The sequence below is a fragment of the Gopherus evgoodei genome, chromosome 2 (genome assembly GCF_007399415.2).
Source record: "Gopherus evgoodei ecotype Sinaloan lineage chromosome 2, rGopEvg1_v1.p, whole genome shotgun sequence".
Classification (NCBI taxonomy): Eukaryota; Metazoa; Chordata; order Testudines; family Testudinidae; genus Gopherus; species Gopherus evgoodei.
Genome location: NC_044323.1, coordinates 99,997,561 through 100,017,987, shown reverse-complemented (window position 1 = coordinate 100,017,987; position 20,427 = coordinate 99,997,561). Strand labels below are relative to the sequence as shown.

The 20,427-nt window shown below is 39.3% G+C and overlaps 1 protein-coding gene across 1 annotated transcript in view; it reads right to left on the bottom strand.

Annotated features, from left to right (window-relative positions):
• CNTNAP2 (contactin associated protein like 2) overlaps positions 1-20,427 on the bottom strand; it is a 1,679,055-nt gene that overhangs the window by 294,788 nt on the left and 1,363,840 nt on the right. The gene's annotated exons all lie outside the window — the stretch shown is intronic.

Genomic DNA, 20,427 nt, shown 5'->3' with positions numbered 1-20,427 from the left:
ATCACAATCGTTATCTTGACAATGGTCCAGTGAAGTAATGAATTAATATTATCTCTATGTTACAGATGGGGAACAGAGGCACAGAGAGGCTAAAATATCTGATGGTGTAATGTGATAGGATAACGCTTCTGACATTTGAAGTTTGGGATGGCTGCATTAGAGTGAATCAACCAAGAGCTGACTTACGCAGGTCATCACAAAAAAGCCGATAAACCCTTTAAACTACATTCTCAAATATTAAAACTATTTAAACATTATCTAGCGAGTTTTAAAAAATAGACATTGTCTCCCTACATGTAAGTTGGTTACTAATAACATAGTAGAAGTTAAGTATCAGAGGGGTAGCCATGTTAGTCTGGATCTGTAAAAGCAGCAAAGAATTCTGTGGCACCTTATAGACTAACAGACGTTTTGGAGCATGAGCTTTCGTGGGTGCATCTCACGAAGTGAGTATTCACCTACGAAAGCTCATGCTCCGAAACATCTGTTAGTCTATAAGGTGCCACAGGATTCTTTGCTGCTTTTATAGTAGTAGTTGTTAATAATCCAACTACACACTGTGGTGGACTTGTTCCTGCTCTGTAATAGTTTGTGAATACTGTATGTGACATGATTACTGGAATGTTGCTGTATATATATATATATACTGAGTTAGTAGCAGGATTGTCAGGAATTGCAGGCAAATGGAGGGCCATACATACGTAACAGCCTATCAGCAAATACCCCTGACTCCAGTTAGGTTGCCCAAACCAGTTTAACCAGGCTCAGAAAACACAGGAGAACATCAGGACTTGGGACTGGATTTAAAGACACTCTCTTAAGGTACGTCTATACTGCACACTTTTTCTGGAGGCATGCATAATATATATATGGGTAGCTTGCCCAGCAAAGGCATAAATAGCAATGTGGTAAGGCATTCCTTTGGTGAGTAAAGATACACCTGAAGCATGTGTGTATGTACCCTTGTATGTATCCTACATGGCTCTCTACTCACCCAAGCAATGCCTCATCATCCACACTGTTATTTTTAGTAGCGTAGTGACACACTACTGCAGCCTTTTGTTGCTAACCAAAAAGATTCTGCCAGTGGGGAAAGACTCTAGCAGCAAGGAAGCTGCGAGCCATCACAAGGGTTAAACAAAGCAAGCAGCATGGGGACTATTTAAAAGCACCACAATAAAAGCTCAGACTAAATGTATGCCCCAAATCAGAGAAGACAATGAGAAGACTAGAAGAAATCCACCATGACTGAACAGCAGAGTAACAGAGGCCATTAGAGGCAAAAAGGTATCTTTAAAATTTGTAAGATTCTAATGAGGATAACAGGAAGGTTCACAAACTCTTGCTGGTTAAAAGTAAAAGTATAATAAGGCAGGCCAAGAGAGAATTTGAAAAGTAACTTGCTAAAAACACAAACACTACCAGTGTAATTTTTTTTAAAGTACATCAGAAGCAGGAAGTCTGCCAAACAGGCAGTGGGGCCACCAGGGGTGGCTCCAGGCACTAGCATGCCAAGCACGTGCTTGCGGTGGCAAGCCACGGGGGGCGCTCTGCCGGTCGCCGCAAGGGCGGCAGGCAGGTTGCCTTCAGCGGCATGCCTGCAGAGGGTTTGCTGGTCCCATGGCTTCGGCAGACCTCCCGCAGGCTGCCGCCGAATCTGCGGGACCTGGGGATCTCCTGCAGGCAAGCCGCTGAAGGCAGCCTGCCTGCAGTGCTTGGGGCAGCAAAATACCTAGAGGCACTCCTAGGGGCCACGAGATGACCAAGATGTTAAAGCAGCACTCAAGGCAGCTAAGACCTTGCAGAGAAGCCAAATGAATTATTTGCATTGATCTTCATTAAGATGATGTGGGGGAGATACCTACATCAGAGCTATCCTTTTTTAGTGACAAATCTGAAGTACTGTAACACACTGATGTGTCAACAGAAGAGGTTTCAGAGCAAATTGATAAATTAAACAGTAATAAGCCACTAGGACTAGAGGGTATTTACCCAAGAGTTCTGAAGGAACTCAAATATGAAATTGAAGAACTATTAATTTATGTAACCTATCTCTGAAACAAGTCTCTGTACCAGATGACGGGAAGGTAGCTAACTCTCAGCGCACCAAAGCAGCACTGAACAGCCCTGACTAAAAGGCCAGGCATGACATCAAATAAATTATCAAACTGGGGAAACAACTTTAAAACTTCTCCATATCATCTGCTTTAGGAAGTTGAATGAACGTGCTGTGTGATCCTGACAATTATAGGACAGTAAGCCTAATTTTAGTAGCAGGCAAATTGGTAGAAACTACAGTAAAGAACAGAATTATCAGACACACAGATGAATACAATTTGTTGGGGAGTAGGCAACATGGCTTTTGCAAGGGAAGTCATGCCTCACCGATTCTTTAGAGCAGAGGTTCTCAAACTGTGGTCCGTGGACCTCTGCTCCATTCAGCATCACATTAACCTATAACAATACATGTTGATGGGAAAAGATTGCAAAAAGGAGACAAAGATTGAATTAGACTAAACAAAAAGGCCTACTCATATAATTCAGGGTCTGTGTTAAGGTCATGCCTGATAAATAAGTTCAACAAGCTTCTTCCAAGGGGGTTTACACAGATAGACCCTTTTAAAAGTGTATTGAGAATCAAATATTTGCATTTAATTAAGTTACATGAAAATTGTTAGCTTCCTCCCACCCCATAAGCTAAGCTTTAACAGGTCTAAAATCCTTAGGGCCATACTGTGACAGGTCTATGCACAGGTTGGGAAATTTGTAAGGAACAGCCCCTTTTCCACTTTGACGAGTCTGCAAAAGGGTTTGTCAAAAGTGCAATTCCTGGTTCTGTGTGCCACCAGGAGTACACAGGAACCCAAAGAGGGAGGGAATCAGGCAGGACCATAGCACTAGGGCCCATCCCCTTTCCTCAATTCCCTTTTGAAGCAGATCACTCTGCAACAACAATGCTTAGCAAAATCTAGCGTAACCCTCCATGGTGCTAAAATAATTCAGTGAAAATGAAAATGTCCAAACTGTCTTCTCTCCCATTTTAATTAAGTGCTGTACAGAGTGTTGACCTCTCTCTGTTCCCCAATCCCACTGTAAATTTCTTATCACTCCACCATCTTTTCCATGTAAATCTGATCTTTCCATCTCATCCTTGGGTGTTTAATTCACTTTTAACAGAATGATAAGATATGTGTTTAGGTGGAGTTTAGTTTGCAATTCTATGTGTTTTTTGCTCCTTAGTGACTTTGTGAGACTACAAATTATGACGTAAAATAATTAATGACTAAGAGTTGGCAGATACAATATTTCTGAGGGTTTCCTGAATTCCATGGAGGGGCTTTCACTCCCTAATAGCATTATAAACAGATGGTTAATTGTTCCAAACCTGCATACTACTAACTCTGAAACTTGCATACTACTTGGCAAAAACATATGGTTTTTAAAAAAATCTTAAGGCATTTATAAGAATATAAGGACAAGGAACAGCCAAGTCAAACTTTCAAAATATTGTGGCTGTTCGGAGCTACGGGTGTGCTTTTTGTGTTGCACTCTCCAAAGCATGATAAGATTAAAAACAAGATTCTTGATGAATGAATGAGGCCTTTACTGTTCTACAGCCTGTACTGAGGAGCTCATGAATATTGAAAAGACAGCATTTAAAATAAGACAGAATATTTAAAAGCTGGCATTCTCTCTCTTATTAGGACTACTCTGTCTTCTACTCTGAGAGAACTGAGCCACCACTGGGAACCAGTGCTTCTATATCGTGATGCCAACTTTTCCCAACCTAGTGCTAAAAATTTCCCAAATCTGGTGAAAAATTCCCAGATAAAGTTTTTTTTACAGTGCTTCTATATCCTGGAAAATTTCCCAAAACTTGGGAATTTTTGAGTAAAATGTTTTGAATGAAAATTCCCAATTTCCCAAGTTGAAACATTTTACTCAAAAATTCCCAGATTTTGGGAAATTTCCCAAGATATAGAAGCACTGCTGGAAACCTTCTTGTTTTTACATTCAGAAGCCTCCCACCATCCCTGGCAACCAATCCTAGCCTTCAGATCACACAGCACATTCATTCAGCTTCCTAAAGCAGATGATATGGGTTCAAGATAGCAAAAGTTTCCTTTTCTCAGCCAGGTTGCTGATGGTAAACACATGTTCATTTGTAAGACCTACAACATTTCTGATGGTACATCTCCAAAAATGGAGCATTGAGGTTATTACTGATTAAATGTTGTTAAAGGATACAGTGATTGAGTAAAGCCAATAGATGCAGACCATTATTGGATGAACATTTATTATTAATTTACCATTACTAATTTCCAACTCCTACTATGATAACGTATGATTTCCCTGTAACTCTGAGCTTTTTTTTGCTATACGGCAGTTAAACTCTAATTCCTCATAGCAGTAGCAATGCATATTTGTTAACTCACTGTTAAGTTACCTCAGTAATAGTGAAGAGGCTTTGATTCACCCTGAAAACCCTCCACTCTTATTTCTGAGGTGTCACCAGGTGCTATAATTTTAAAATGAATAGCCATTAGCACAGGTGCAGGAAACCTAACTCAGCACATGGATATATTTGGTTTATGGCTAAAGACGGCTTTGTAAGCTTAGTAAGAGCTTAATTAAAAGCTGATGGTGAATAAAAGTGACACAAATTATGGCATTTAATTAAAACACAAAAAGTAGCTCTGCAGATTATATTTCCCCTCTGGCAAAAATACCTAATAGAAAAAATAGCTTAGAAATTATGATTTGGAGAAGTTTTAAAGTTGTTTCCCTAGTTTGGTAATTTATTTGATGTCACGCCTTGCCTTTAGTCAGGGCTGTTCAGTGCTGCTTTGGTGCTCTGGGAGTTATGTTTAGTGATTTGCTTTTCACAATATTATATCCTCTCATCTTGAGTTGACATCATACACTATTCATCACCATTGTCTTTGTCAGACGCTACAGCATATCAGTATATACTGCAGCCTCCTCTTGATAAAAACCAGTCACATTTACTTTTAAGAAGGTCAATTATTCTGCATCTTCAGAATTCAGACTTCCTTGTTCTTCCCAACTAGTGTTGGACCTAATAAAGCAAAATAAATACGAAAAAGCTTATAGACTGTTTTGGTTTTAGGCTCCCAAAATTCATCTGGCACTCTCCCTCTTGCCTTGTGCAAGACTGATATAATAAAACAAAACAATTCTCCAAGGGGGAAAAAAGCACTAACAGGTGCTGTTTATATATTTTTTGTGTCATGCTCACATTTTTCTCTGTGCCCCTTGATTGATCACTAGTATAAAAATATATTCATCTCTAAGGTGAGAAAAAGAACTTGAGAATGCTGTTTAACTTTTTAAAAACAGAATCTCAATTTTAAAAAAAGTTGTGTTTAAAATGTGACATCAGTAAACAAAACATATATAGAAAAATGGTATTAGAGTCATGTAACCAAACACATATCAGCTCAGGGTTTACAAAACACATACAAGCAAAAATAAAGAAGTATTCAAAATCAGATGCATTACAGTTACAGTGCAGGTAAAACCACAGTATCCTTAGTAGGTTCCAATAAAACAAGTATTCAGCAAGGTGTCTATGAGAATATAAACATTTAAAGAACTGGTATCAATATAGATACCTTGCTGCTATGTTTAGAGGAAACCTGAATTCTCTAAAGCAGTGTTTCCCAAACTTGGGACGCCACTTGTTTAGGGAAAGCCCTTGATGGGCCGGGCCAGTTTGTTTACCTGCCACGTCCACAGGTCCGGCTGATCGTGGCTCCCGCTGGCCATGGCTCACTGCTCCAGGCCAATGGGGGCTGCAGGAAGCGGCGGCCAGCACATCCCTCGGCCTCTGCTGCTTTCCATCACCTGCATTAGCCTGGAGCAGCAAACCACAGCCAGTGGGAGCCACAATCGGCCGGACGTGTGGATGCAGCAGGTAAACAAACCAGCCCGGCCTGCCAGGGGCTTTCCCTAAACAAGCAGCGTCCCAACTTTGGGAAACACTGAACTAGAGGAGGAGATGACTCAAACTGAGAGGAAAAGCTACGGATGGTTAACAGGCCCCCCCTTTGCTTCTGCCTCTCCTCTGCTCTGCTTCAAAAACCCACTCAGAGACCCTCTGGTTCAGCAATCACCAGTGCTGCTTATTTACAGGATGCAATCCCACCTTCTTACACTGTACAGCTTGTGGGTTTCAGCCAAGAGGACTCCTTAAGCCTCTGCACACAGAAGGGAAGCGCTATCCCCCTTCTTCCCCTCTCTGGCTTCCAATCAGGCATAGGTTTCTCTAGCAGCTCCAATTTACCTCCTTAATTGGAGCTGGGATGATAGAGGGCTGGCTCAGCAGTTCTTGCTCAGCACCCTGTCACAGATGGCAACAAATCTATAGCTGTAACTTAAAGTCCATATATGAAGTCATTTCAGAGTTTGGGTGGGTGAGTCATCCCCATCAAGTCAATAGTCTTCCATCAGGTTGTGTGCAATGTACTGCTAAATCAATGATAAAAAAAGAAATTTTTACTCAACTGCTTAATTATGGTTTGAAAGGACATATCTGCCAATCCTAACAGGTCGGTCCCTCTGTTGTTATGCAACAGGATAAGGGGAGCTGCAAATAATGTAACAGGTGGCATCAGAGAAAACTAACCCTGAGGAAAATTCTAGAAGAAAATTAAGTCCAAAGCCAGGAAGACTAAAGGCTTCATGTTTTATAATCAGGTTAAAAACATGGCAAGATACATTAACATGGGGGGAGGAAGGAGTGCTTCACGGTGAAAAAAACAGTAAAAGCAGCAAAATACAAATTGTAAATTAGAAGTAAAAAAAAATTTCTCAGTTAGGAGGAGGGCTGGATTGGCGGACATAGCCTTTAAGGAAGGTCTTGTCTAACCTTTGTTTTTTAAGCAAAAAGCAGTTTAGCTAACATGAATGAAAAAAAACCTTATTCCTAGCTAGGGGAAGGATAAAGGAACAGAAATGAGGAATAATTAAAAATGTTTCTATCTTTGGAGAGATCTGAATGCCAATTTAAAGAGGAAGGACTTAGCTAGCCTGTCGCAAGGGAGGGAAAATAAATATGCCAGGTCAATGATAAATGGACTTAAATTAAGATATATACACTAGAAAAAATAATTCCACAATATATGCAGAAATAGATTAAAAAAGAAGAAAACACAAGGCTTAGTGTTTAATCATGACTGGAGAACTCTTCTATTGAATCAGAGGGTCACCATCGAACCAACATATAGCGTTTACAAAAGGTGTGGTTAATTGACCAAGTTGCAGTCTTTTGTATTTCTTCCATATACACTCCTCTTCTTTGTGTCTTCACTGCATCTGTGTTTCCATTCCGATAGGATAAGCTCTTCTAGCTTCCACATATGGAATCTGGCCTATGGGAGCACATCTAGTCTCAAGACCATGGATCTCAGAGTATTCATTAGAAATTCGATGGGAATCTTCCTGGAATGGTGAACATAAAAAGATCTACTCTTGAAGATTTGTTAATCTTTCCAGGCATAGAAAGACTTTCCCAGAAAAGAAGTCAATTGTTACTTGTAAGTGTTCCATTATCTGCATCAGGTAAAGTGAGGTTTCCTCCAGGCTTATAGATAAAACAATTGTTTCTAGAAAATGCACTCTAGGCATGACGCTCACATATTCTTTAAAAAGGCAGCCTTAATTCACACGTTGTCTAAATAGGGCTAGACAAAGTCTATTCAGCCCAGGTTTTGATACCGTGCCCATGGCAGTGAATATTCTCTACATTCTCAGCTATGAAAACAGCATTCTCAGGACTGTGGATAACCTGAAAGGTACAATGCATACCTGAAAATAGGTAACCTGATAATAGACCAAAACTTTTTCAGTGAAAAATGCAGATTCAGCAACACTGAAATATTTCACAAATGCATGTAGGTTTTGCCAAACTGTTAACAAAAACAAACAAAACATTAAAAGAATCCAAAGAAAGTAAAAACATTTAATTCTGACACAAATTGCTTCAGTTTTTCATTTTGAAACAATTTTGTTTCAAAATTTCCTTTAATTTCATTTATTAAATTCAAAAAAATTAAAATACTAGGTATTTAAATGAAATGTTTAACTCGGTTCAAAGTCTTTTTTTTTCTTTAATTAACCTTTTTTTAAAATTGAATTTGGTCCAACCTGAAACTATTATGCTATTTGAAATGTCCAAGGAATTAAAAAATTCAGTTATTCGCCTAGCTTTACTGAAGAAGTTGAAAAGGAAGTTGGCATGATCCAAGAAGCGGAAAAGGATGATTACTTTAGCTGTTGAATATTGGCTAGAATGAAAAGGAGGCTTTTACGGGGTTCCAGCAAGACAGAAACCGTGTGAACTTGGTTATGGGAAATATTGATGTTTGAATATAATCAGTGAATGAATAAGGATCTCGATGGAGCTTCATACAATGTGGAACATTAGTTCCATAGGTTAGCAGTATGAGGAACATATTGAATAATATTACTGTACTGTCTTTGCAATATGATTGACTCTGCAGTGCTTCTTAACCACATCTATTTCTGATTCCAACAAAATATTTTTTGTGTAGATCTGAAAACAAAATGTCTTGTACAGTATTCACTAGCTTTCCTGTATTTCTGTAAATTTTGTCTGCTTGTTGATATTTTTTCAAAGACTTTAAAAATAGGGTTTTTTTTTATCAACACATAGCCTTTGGTTTCATTAAAAACTCTGTAATATCTTGGAAGTGGTTTCAATTTGGTTTAATTAAATATGACTGATGTTGTGGAAGTCCCAGCCCACTCAACAATAGCACAATCATTGTCTAGTTACCAATACCTCTTCATTCATAAGAATCTTCATAGGGGATAAGGTATCCCCCCCAAAAAAATCTCATTTGTCACAGTATTTTGAGAGGACCTCTTTCCAGCAAAACTAGGTCTAAAAGCCCATGCAGTGAGGAATAGATACTTGGGTTTGACAGATTTCCAGGACTGGGGCAGTTTTCTACTGTTTTTTTTCTAACTACCCCAAAGCTGTAATGACCAATGGTATTCAAGAAGTTGAAAGTACAGGTGAGGAACACAAGTTCACCTGAAGCAAGAAGACTAATCCAGGGGATAAGGACAGGGAACTGTGTTAAAGCGGAAAAGCTTTTTTTACAATATTACAATGTATTATTAATTATAATTCTATAGACCCTTCATCCAGAGCATTACAAAAATGCAATATAGATAAAATTCTTGGTTTAGAAACCACTATATAGACAGCAAAGGAAAAAAGATGGTTTGCCAGTGACAAGAACTTTTCCTCAACATGGAATCATTTTTTAAACAGCTATGAAAGATTTCAGCTTTGTTCTTGAACTATAGCAACCTGCAGTATAAGCCTGCTTCACCATGCCTAGGCTAGCAATTCTTTATTTTTTTTCATTTGAGTGAGCAGGAGTATTGTTCAGAGTTTGAAGAGAAGCAATGAGGAGGTACTTGAAGTAAGTATAAAAGTTAGTGTGACTTGTTTTATAGATTACATTGATTTGCTATTGTTAGGAGACATTTTTGCTATTGATGGTTCTCACGGTGCACTGAACAATAGGCACCAGAATACATAAAGAAGAAAGGGAAGGGACAATTTTTTGGGGGGGAAAAAAGTAAAAGTTCACTAGTAAAAGGTACTTTTAAAAAGGGAAGGAAAGTTTGTTTAGTTTGGCTCCTATGTCTTGACATGTAAATACAACATGTGACAGTTTAAAAAATAATTAGTTCTCATTATTGATTCACAACCACCACTCAACAGCTAACATTTATCAACTTAGAAACAAAAACCCACAGAGATTTGCTTCAATTAAATCTGAACATTTTTCAGAAAAGTCACAATTTAAAAATTATACCTACTGTACATTTTCAAATGTGTCTGAATGTTTTATCAAGCTTACTTCTTTATTTCTCCCCATATAAAGTGATTATAAATATGGAAAGGGAGCTCTTGCTAATCCCCACATACAAATGTAATTGTTTCTTTTAGCCTCACAATTTAAATCTGAAAGGTGGATGTTTTTTCTTCTTTTTCACAAAAAGCGATTTGATTTACAGTTTGTCTCATGCCAAAACTTACTGAGCTCTGAAAGCTGGTTTACAGTTTCTTTCGATGCACGGTTAAGGTTATATTGTATGTATAAGGCGAACTGGGAGGGAGGTAAGAATGGAATGTCTAAATTAAATACAGAGAGGTTATGTGTCTTCATCCATAACCAGTACTTTCAGTCAAAGTAATCTCTAATACTATGTCCCAGATTCTGATCCCCTTAATTACAGTGAGTAGCACCTTACTCCATGAGTATACTCACTGAAGTCAATGGGCCTATTCATGGAGGAAGGTGCTATTCATTGTGAATAAGGAGATTGATCAGAAAGATCAGAATCTGGCTCTATCAGAGCACATGGTATCTTCCAATGGCATATATATAAATCATCCCAGCCAGGGCCGGTGCAACCATTTAGGCAACCTAGGCAGTCACCTAGGGCGCTAGGATTTGCATGGCGCCATTTTCTTCAGCACTGACCGCAGCGGCCGGATCTTTGGCCGCCGTGGTTGCCAACAGCATTTAGGCGGAAGGAGCTGGGGCAGGGGAGTGTGGGGAAGACCACCTGCAGCAAGTAAGGGGGGGGCAGCACGCAGAGGAACTCCACACCTCAGCTCAACCCTGCCCCACCTCCTCCCCGAGCACGCTGTGGCTGCTTCACTTCTCCTGCCTCCCAGGCTTGCGGCACCTAAGCTGATTGGCGCCGCAAACCTGGGAGGCGGAAGAAGTGAAGCAGCGACAGCATGCTCAGGGTGGAGGCAGAGCAGAGGTGAGCTGGGGCGGAGGGAGGGCCTCAGGGTGGGGGGTAGGGAGCTGCCACAGGGAAGGCGCCTCAGGGCGGGGGTTCGGGGACAGGGGAGGGAGCAAGGTGGAAGTTTCGCCTAGGGTGCGAAACATCCTTGCACCGGCCCTGATCCTAGCCAATGGCAACCTGACACCAGTTGGAGCTGGATTCACTTTGCCCCATGCCCTTGGATAGTCTCCCCTGCCAAAGACATATACCGGGTAGACATAAGATCAACCAGGATTCCCATGGAGTTAAACTTTCAGGGACAGATTCTCAGCTGGTACAAATTAGCATAGCTACAATGATTTCATTGATGCCACACCAATTTATATTAGCTTAAGATCTGGCCCATATTTACAGCCCAGAAAATTCCCTGAAAAGCATACCTGTAGGGACATATATTTTTAAGTACTAATGCATCACCTGCTCTGCATGTTCTGAGACAGAAGTTTCACAATCACAGATTAAGAGGGCTGAAAGTTGGGATCATGCATATTGCTAATGGCACACAAATAGCTTAAAATAGAGAGAAAATTATACTTTTCAGTTTTACATTTATTGGCCAAAAGTAACTTCACATTTTGCAGGGACTAACTGCTTAAAACTGTAGTTCTGAAACAATGGGTCAGATTTACTGGCATGCTCTTGTTGCTTTATCATAGAATCATAGAAGATTAGGTTTGGAAGAGACCTCAGGAGGTCATCTAGTCCAACCCCCTAATAATGAAATAGTTTTTCCTAATATCCAATGCAGACCTCCCCCACTGCAACTCTGTTACTCTGTTGATGCAAAGTAAAAGCAGACCCAGGTAAATGGGCTATTTAAGCCGAGTTTACGGTTGCTGTGTTTCACCAGAGCAGCACAAAGGGCAGAGTGTACTGATGTAACTGTCCCACTACTTTTAAACTCTGAATCTTGCAGTGGAACTCTTACCAAAGTAGGATGACCAGATGTCCTGATTTTATAGGGACAGTCCCGATATTTGGGGTTTTGTGTTATATATGTGCCTATTACCCTCTGCCGCCATCCCAATTTTTCATACTTGCTGTTGGTCACCCTATACCAAAGGGGAAGGCACTTGTTGCTATCTTAGTCCCTGTGATATTGTCTAGCTCAAAACTTTTTCCGCCGCTTGTGCAGGGAAAGTCCCTGGCGGGCCGGGCCAGTTTACCTACCTGCTGCTTCCACAGGTTCGCCGATCACGGCTCCTAGTGGCTGCGGTTCACCGCTCCAGGCCAATGGGAGCTCCTGGAAGTGGCGGCCAGTATGTCCCTTGGCCCATACGGCGGAACAAGTTTGGGAACCACTGGTCTAACTCTATCCTCAAAATCTTACATTAGAAAAGAAGAGACACTAGCTAGACTTTCCTCTTATGGGAACATTCCAAGTACATTCTCATACCCAATACGTTATACAAAATGGAAGATGTCAAAATGGAATTTAGTCATCACTGACTTTTTCCAATTGCCATTTCCTGTAGCTGCAGTAGACATGGTAATCACTACCAGAAGGAAAACAAACAAACAACCCCCCCCCAAGGACATACAGGAATAGTTGACAATATTACATGAAGACCTGTGACCACAGCATTCTGTGTGTGATGGTTAGTATCTAAAGTTCTATGTAATGCAATGGAAAAGAACTAGCCAAGCATATTTATGAGAAACCAGCCAGAAATGTCCATAATGGCTACTGAGTTTGAAAACAGGCAGCCAAACAGATGAATGAAAGGTTTCTCACTTTAAGCTCAACCAATGTTGACTCACAGGAAATAAGAGCTATTGACAGGAAACCTATCTCTTTACAATGTTCATTCACCTTGCTAACCCAGCTCATGAGAGCAACATTGCAGCATGCCATATGAATAACTGGTCACTGAGAATGTCTTTAAGTTGTTGTACTTCAGATGTGAGGATACTGCAGGGATCTACAGGTGTGGTTGCTTCTTTCTCTATTGCTTAAGTGTGCAAGGTGTTCACTGTATAAGGAAACACTGAACACTAAAGCAGGCAACCCACCAGTCATTCTTTCATAATCCCAGAGATTTATACACACAAGTGAGCTTTCTGGACTTATTGTTGTGCTGTCTGCTTGGTCAACCTCTTCGTAAAGAGCACCTGTTCGGCTTGTGTTGGCAGGTGGGGCAAGTCCATATCTATGCTAGAACTTGAGCTCTGCTCGATGCCTGTTGAAAACACAATTCCTCCCACAGTAAATCCTCCTCTTCAACGGTATTTGGACATAGTTTGCATACTGGTGTGGATAGGGCTGAACTGTTTTCAATACCTGATGCAGAAAATGTGATCACTGTCTGTTGAACGAGGAAATCTGTCTCAGTCTCTTCATCAGATGCTGAATACAGTTCAGCCATGTTTATACAAGATGCATTGACTTCAATTGAGTTACCAACCTGTTTAGACCAGTGATGAATTTGGTTCAAAATCTTGGTATAGAGGAGTGTATGTCTAGAGATAATAATAGGAGGGTTGTCTTTATTATACATGAAAGTCCAGCATGCAGAGCCTGAGAATATGTATCAGGAAGTTTGAAAATAACAGACTTTTACCACCTAAATCAGGATTAGGCTCTGCACTGATCTCCATGAAAACCTCATTAAGCCTCCATAGCCAACGCAGAAGAGGAAGGTGAATTTCTTCTACTAATTAGGAGCTTGAGGTGCTAAAAGGAAAATATTGCCAGGAAGAATAACTAGTATTAGACAGAGGATTCTGCTGTTTTATTTAGATAAGACTACTTGTTAAAACAACCAAATTCCATTTTATTTAGTGTAAATACAAAGAAAATCCTTAGTCACACAGGGGAGTTGGAGCCTTGAAAGATGTGCCCATTATTCAATCATTTACCTGTGCTTTTTTATTTTAATTTTAAGTGCACCTATTATTGCAGGGTTTTGTAAATTAACATCAGCATTAGAAAATCAGGGGGAAAAGGATAGTTTTTCTATAAAACACTGAGGCTATTTTTGGAAGCTTTTCAATAATTTTTAATTATTAAGTATTCCTGAATTCATAACCTCTGCTTAGTGTTTATTTGTAATGGCTTTGCAGATTACTACCAATATATTTCTTTATTAAGTAATCTTTACCTTTTTTGTCTTCCCTACATTCTTTGGGTTGGATTCGGATCTCACTAGTGTAACACACTGATTTCAATGGAATTGCTCCTGATTTTCACCAGCGTAAACTGGACCAGATTCAGGTTCTTGGTGTTTAGGAATAATCTACCTGAAATATACAGAAACTACCAGCCAGATCCTCAGGCAGTAGAAATTGGAGTAGCCCTAGGTAAGCAAAGGTGTCTGTGCCAATTTACAGCATCTGACGATCTGGCTCTGGAGCTGAGTCTCATGGGTGGGAGGGCATGAAGATCTGTATCATTTTGCACTTGACAGACTGTCTGTAATAGGAACCCTATTACATTATTGAAACACAATGTATGAAATTTGTTAGGAGCTGAAGCAGTTAGTTTCTTAATCTCCTTGTGCTGCAGGGATAAAAAAGAGGGGGCAGGCAGTGTTTTTAGGAAACGGCCCTTAGGAGAAGCTGAGAGCAACCCTCCTCTACTAAATCAGCATATACAACCAGATCAGTAATTAACAATATTGGCACTAATAACCTTCAGCAGCATGGCAGCCTGCTGATACCAGTTGGGATTGCTGAAGTCATTACTGCAGAAAAAAGGAGGAAGTACTAGAATCTGCACAGATGGAGGTAATAGGGAGAAATAAGTGTTTTGGAGAAGGAAAAAATAAAGTTTATGAGCTAGAAAAAGTGACCAATTTTGAACAACTAAAGTAGTTGAAGTTTAAATCTTCATCACCAAATGTACTGTCTCCCAAGCAAGCCATTATTTTAAAAAAAATTAAAAAAAGGAAAGAAAAACGCTGCTTAATGCAGCAGTTTGGAAATAAATGATCATTTTAAAGCACAAGAAACTGACTGCTTAAGAACATTATCTTTAAATCTAAAAAGCTGCTAGTAGACACATATCATAGCTTTAAAGCTATTCAGAACGTTCATTTGCAATTAACCCAAATTACTATTTCCTGTATCAAGTGAAATAATCCTTCTGGCAGCTGATAAGGAAAAAATGAATATGTATGAAGTGGGATGAGGTTGTGGCTTGGGAGCATTTTGAGATACTGAATCCCTATTCCTCTTCCAGGGAAAGCCCTAGATATTGTGTAGTTGGTGACTGGCTGTCCTGGAGCTGAATAAAAAATTCAATCCAATCCTCTGGTGTCCTTTGTCAGTCCAGGGACTTTACACAACTCCACACAAACATAGCTGAAACAGCTTTCATGTGGTAGTGGACACTTTCATCTCAAAAGCATGCAATTAAGTAAGATTCTTACCATGAAACTAGAGAACAGCTTACCCAGATGAAAAATCAAATCATGCTTCCCTCAACACTGCATGTGTTAGTACAGGCACAGTTTACCAGCTATTCATGGAAGTGATTAGAGATGGGGGCTAGCAGTCAGAACTCCAAGTTCTACTTCCAGCTCTAACCATGACCATTGTATCATTTTGGATGAGTCATCGACCTAATCTGTGCCTCAGTTTCCCCATTTTCGAAACAAGGTTAATGATTACCTTACCCATTTTTACATAGGGTTGTTGGGACATTTAATTAATTCAGGCACAAAGGTGTCTTGATAAAAATAGCCCTCCACCTAGCACCAACCTTGCAATAGCTTCGCAAGGCATTGCGCCATGGCCCACCTTTTCATTATCTCTTCTCACCCTGTATTTCTAATACACTGAAACAAGAAGAACATGATCTTTCACTCAGTTCTGCAGAACAGCCATATTTTATGAAAGGATGGCCTTGCACCATATTAAAAATCTCTAGGTACTGATGTTACAAATTTTCTGAAGGGACCATGGGAAGTGATGGATCAAGGTAGCCACTGCAACCCTTTTAGAACAATGGTTAAATATTTGCTATATTTCATTCAAAGTGTATATACAGGATATATCCTTCATATGCAGAGTCATGAACAGATCTTAAGTCACTCTACTAGAGTTCTGCAAGATGTACAGTAAGCATGACCTTGATATAAGCAGGCTCTTATATCTTCATTGAAAAGACATGCACCTTTAGAAAAATACTTTGTGGCTCATTTCAGAGATATATGTACAATCGTCTCAAGTCGTTCTTACCTTTTATGAGTACACTACATGTATCTGGCCTTTCAGACCACTGCGCATAACAGGCATGGATCCTTCCCTGCATTCTTCACCTTCAAAATTATTAATAATTAAAATAATGTACAGTCCTTTAATTTAAATAATTCTAAATTTATCTGGAAACTGAATGAATGAGGACTTTAGTAGATATTAAATTATCTGTAAATGGAACTGGTTTGTAGAAGAAACCAAAAAATACCAACCAAAAGAAACGAGAGTCGATGTGCCAATAACCATCACAAAAATGCATGCCAAGTCTTATACTGGATGACATATTACAAAATGAAGAACCTTGAGTGATATTATTTAAGATCAGGTTGAATTCCCCTCCCTTGTTCCTTTCTGAAAATAGAAACTGTCATTATGAGTAAGAAGCTAAAGAGGATTCTCACAGGAATATAAGATTTCTTTTCGTTTAGTCTTTAAGTCATTTTGTTAATTACCCTTCCTCATAAGGCTGTCTCTGGAAAATGAAAGTTAATAAAAAGGAAGGATTATAATTAAGCATCTAAAAATGAATACAGGTTTGGAATTAGCATTTTCATGCCGCATGCACTGAAATTTGGAGGTGACACGAACATTAAACCCATACTTAGAATGGAAGAAAAACCCAACATTGACAGGTGATTCAGTTTCCCCAGACTCTTCCTCTCATTCACATACACACAAAACAATTTTCCAGAAAGCAGTACCATCTGTGTCTCCAAATAGACTGAATTTACTTCACAGGGCCAACAGAATCCAAATTTGTCACTTCTGAGGTAATGCTGAAAGCCTATCTATGTGCTCAGGGTTAAATTACAGTGACGGCGTGCACTAAAAGAGAAAGAGAACACAAAGGATATTTCTTCTTCTAAGCATTTGCTCAGGCTGCCACGATAATTTGCTTTGCTTGTTAGTACTTTTAAGGGAAAGTTTGGTAATTTTGCTGTCCAGACACTGACCCTGTAAACATAAGCTATGTACACAAAGAGTACCACATTAGGGATACTTTGTCCAAAAACGTATTGCATATTTATTTATTTGATAATGTGAGGCTGAGATTTTGCAACGGAGCTTATGGAAGTTAGGTGCTCAGCTCACACTGATTATCACCGATGCCTTTAAGAAACCAGGTTGCATCTATCCGGGTGTCAATGAAAAGATGGAAATGATTGCAGCATGCACTGCATTTTAGTACTGAACTGTGAACTTCTATTACTTATCCGCTAGTCAAAAGAAAACCTCACCTCCTTCACAATAACTATGCCTGAAACGCTCAGAAACATAGTTAGCTTCCAACACTGACTGTGTGGTTTAACTTGCCACTTCAAATTTCAGCAAAGAGAGGTCCACTCAGGTATTGCACCTGAGGTGCCAGGAAGCATGCTTTTGAATCTTGAAAGCAATCAGAGCTCAGAATAATTAATTTCTAGAGTAACAGGACTGAAGGACGCAAAAAAGGTAGACAAGTTTTAGGCACTATTACATGTGGGTAGAGCTGTAGGACATAAATGCAACATAAATATCGTACAGCTTCACAAGTCTAGCAATCAAAAACAGATCTGGAGAAAGCTGAATTCAGGAAGGTGATGCCTTGAGTTTGATTCTGACTCCATTTATTCTGGTCTTTCACTGGTGCAACCCCATTGACTTTGATAGTTTTACTCCTGATTTACACTGGCATAGCTAAGAGAAGAATTAAGACCATCATATACAGAAGCAAATTGAGACTAAGTGAATACATTTATGTCTCAGAATAAATACTATATTTTCCACAGAACAATAAAGCAGATCTGATTCAAGTGATGAACTACATTAATCGACTTATCCTGTAGTCCCTATTCAGACAAAACTCATCCCTAAAGCCAGTGAGATTATTATTTCCCAGGTAAAGACTGCAGAAGCAAGATTTAATTCCCCAAAGCAAGGATAAATCCTAGAAGAAACTGTAAATTAGGACAATAATTTAATTGCAGGAAATGGATATTAAAAGGTGTGCTGCAACATTAATTATTACATTAATTCACAGTGACAGCATATTACATTACAAACAAATTCAAAATTACATTTTCAAAAACTATGTATTTCTAAAAGATACACAATGGGTTCTCTACATATAATCATATTCAAAGTTGGGTTTAAAAATTGATGAATTGTTCACTATAAACAACAGTCATGAATTTAGCTCTTTTCTCTGTTCACAAATTGTTCACAAGCCAATCTTGAATTCTACTAACATATCTGTTAGTTGAAACAAATAGTCTGGACAATCAATTTTCAATTTAAGGGCTATTCATAAACTGTTTTCCAACTATTTTGACTTTTCATTACTCATGGTGGGGAACTAAATGGCACTATTTCCAACCCCTGAGTGACAGGAACCTTTTAAGCTACAGAATAAAGAATGATTAATAGCAAACAGCGAATGATGAATGATAAATAGTGAACCTCAAACAAAGCATAATTGGTAGGAACTTTCCAACAAATGTTTCTCATACTAAAAATTCCTGCAACATTTGGGATTTATAAACATTTTTGCAAATAGCCAGTGGATGACTGAATAGTCAAATAAAAAAAAAGTACTTTTATTCTTAATATTTACAAATCATTTTTAAAATATGTGACCTCCTGTAGTTATTAAACCAGACTAATTTCATGCTATTGCAGAAATACTGATATGTTGGCAATATAATGTTCAACAAAGCTATAGCTCTTCCACAATTACTAGAGTTCTTTCATAAAGGTAAAAAATGTGGTCAGAAGAGACATCAAATAAGTTAATAAAAGAAGAAAATCACATTAACAAAAAGTTTCTGGGTGATAGATTAACGGACTCTTACCAATACAGATTTTATGTCTTATTTAATTCTGGTGGAAATTTTCCAGTCTGACACCTATATTTAACACCAAAATTGTCAGCAGAATACAAAGAGAACAACATAAAATTCCCAGCTGCACACTTACTGGCAAACCTTTGGGTACTGAAAAAAAGAAGTCTCCTCAGATGAAAGAGACAGTAAATCCCTCCCAGTGGGAAGGGTAGGAAGAGCCAAAAATAATAAATCAGAATTAAATTTATATTGTAAAGTATATTTCAGGACACACAGAGGCACCATAAGAGATGTTCCTTGAAACATTTCCCCCCTCATCTGCCTGCTTTTAAAATGTGTTTTTCTTATGCAAAGTGCTTATGTAAGAATGCCATGTTCTTACTCAACAGAGCTAATCCCCAAAGTGCTGACTTGAGTGACAAAATAAGTTTCTTTTTAGTTCTGCTAGCTAATGTGAGTGAGCTGCATTCTGCTTCTTTTTTTGTGCATCATACTGTTTACTAAATTCCAATCACTTACACCTTTGCAAATCCACTGAAGGCACCTGGGCTTCAGAGGTATCACAGATGGCATAATCTGAAAAAAAAATGGAGCTAAACAGGTGTCACTGAGGGCATAATTTGGCATGAAGAACTTTTACTATAGGTGATGATGTGTGAAAAGGTAAGACCCTATCTTGACTCTTTTATCCCCATTTGAATTTGCAAGGCTGGCAGTTAAAAACAAACAAACAACCCCAAACATCTCTTTACTTGTAAACTGAGCACATTTGATATATGAGACAAGAGACAATGCATATGGAACCTCACAATCAGGGCCGGCTCTAGCTTTTTTGCCGCCCCAAGTGGCGGGGAAAAAACCCCACCACCTGACTGAGCACCCGCCGAAGTAGAAGAGACGGAGCAAAGGACCCACCGCCGAATTGCCGCTGAAGACTAACGCGGAGCACTTGATCAGCCACCGAACAGCTGCTGAAGACCAGACCATGCTGCCCAAATACCAGATGGACTGCCGCCCCTTTCTATTGGCTGCCCCAGGCACCTGCTTCCTTCGCAAGTGCCTGAAGCCAGCACTACTCACAATGCTGTTTTTAGAACAGCTTTTCATATTAGAGCTGCAACATTTGGGGCAAAGTATCACACCTCTCCATAATTCCCAAACAGACCACATCACAAAAGAACTACATCCAAATCTCAGGGTACCATGCTCCAAAGCACAGCACACCCATTAGACACCCAGTAACTGCAATCAACATTTCTTCCCTACCACAGAGACACCAAACATTTCTCATAGACTAGTTGTGCCTCTCCAAAGTAGGCAGAGTGGCACCACCCCCTATTACCCCTACACCTTGAATAAGCTAAAATTCCTCCTGATGCTCTTATTGGTTACAGTGAGTAGGGCTGTGCCTTATAGTCGAAATCTGCTGGATTACTTTCCAGGTCACTATTTTGAATACATTTTCAATTGTGCAAAGTACATTTGTTTTTGTCCAGGGTTTTAAATCACATTTTCTGACAGTCTCTAAATCACAAAAATTAGT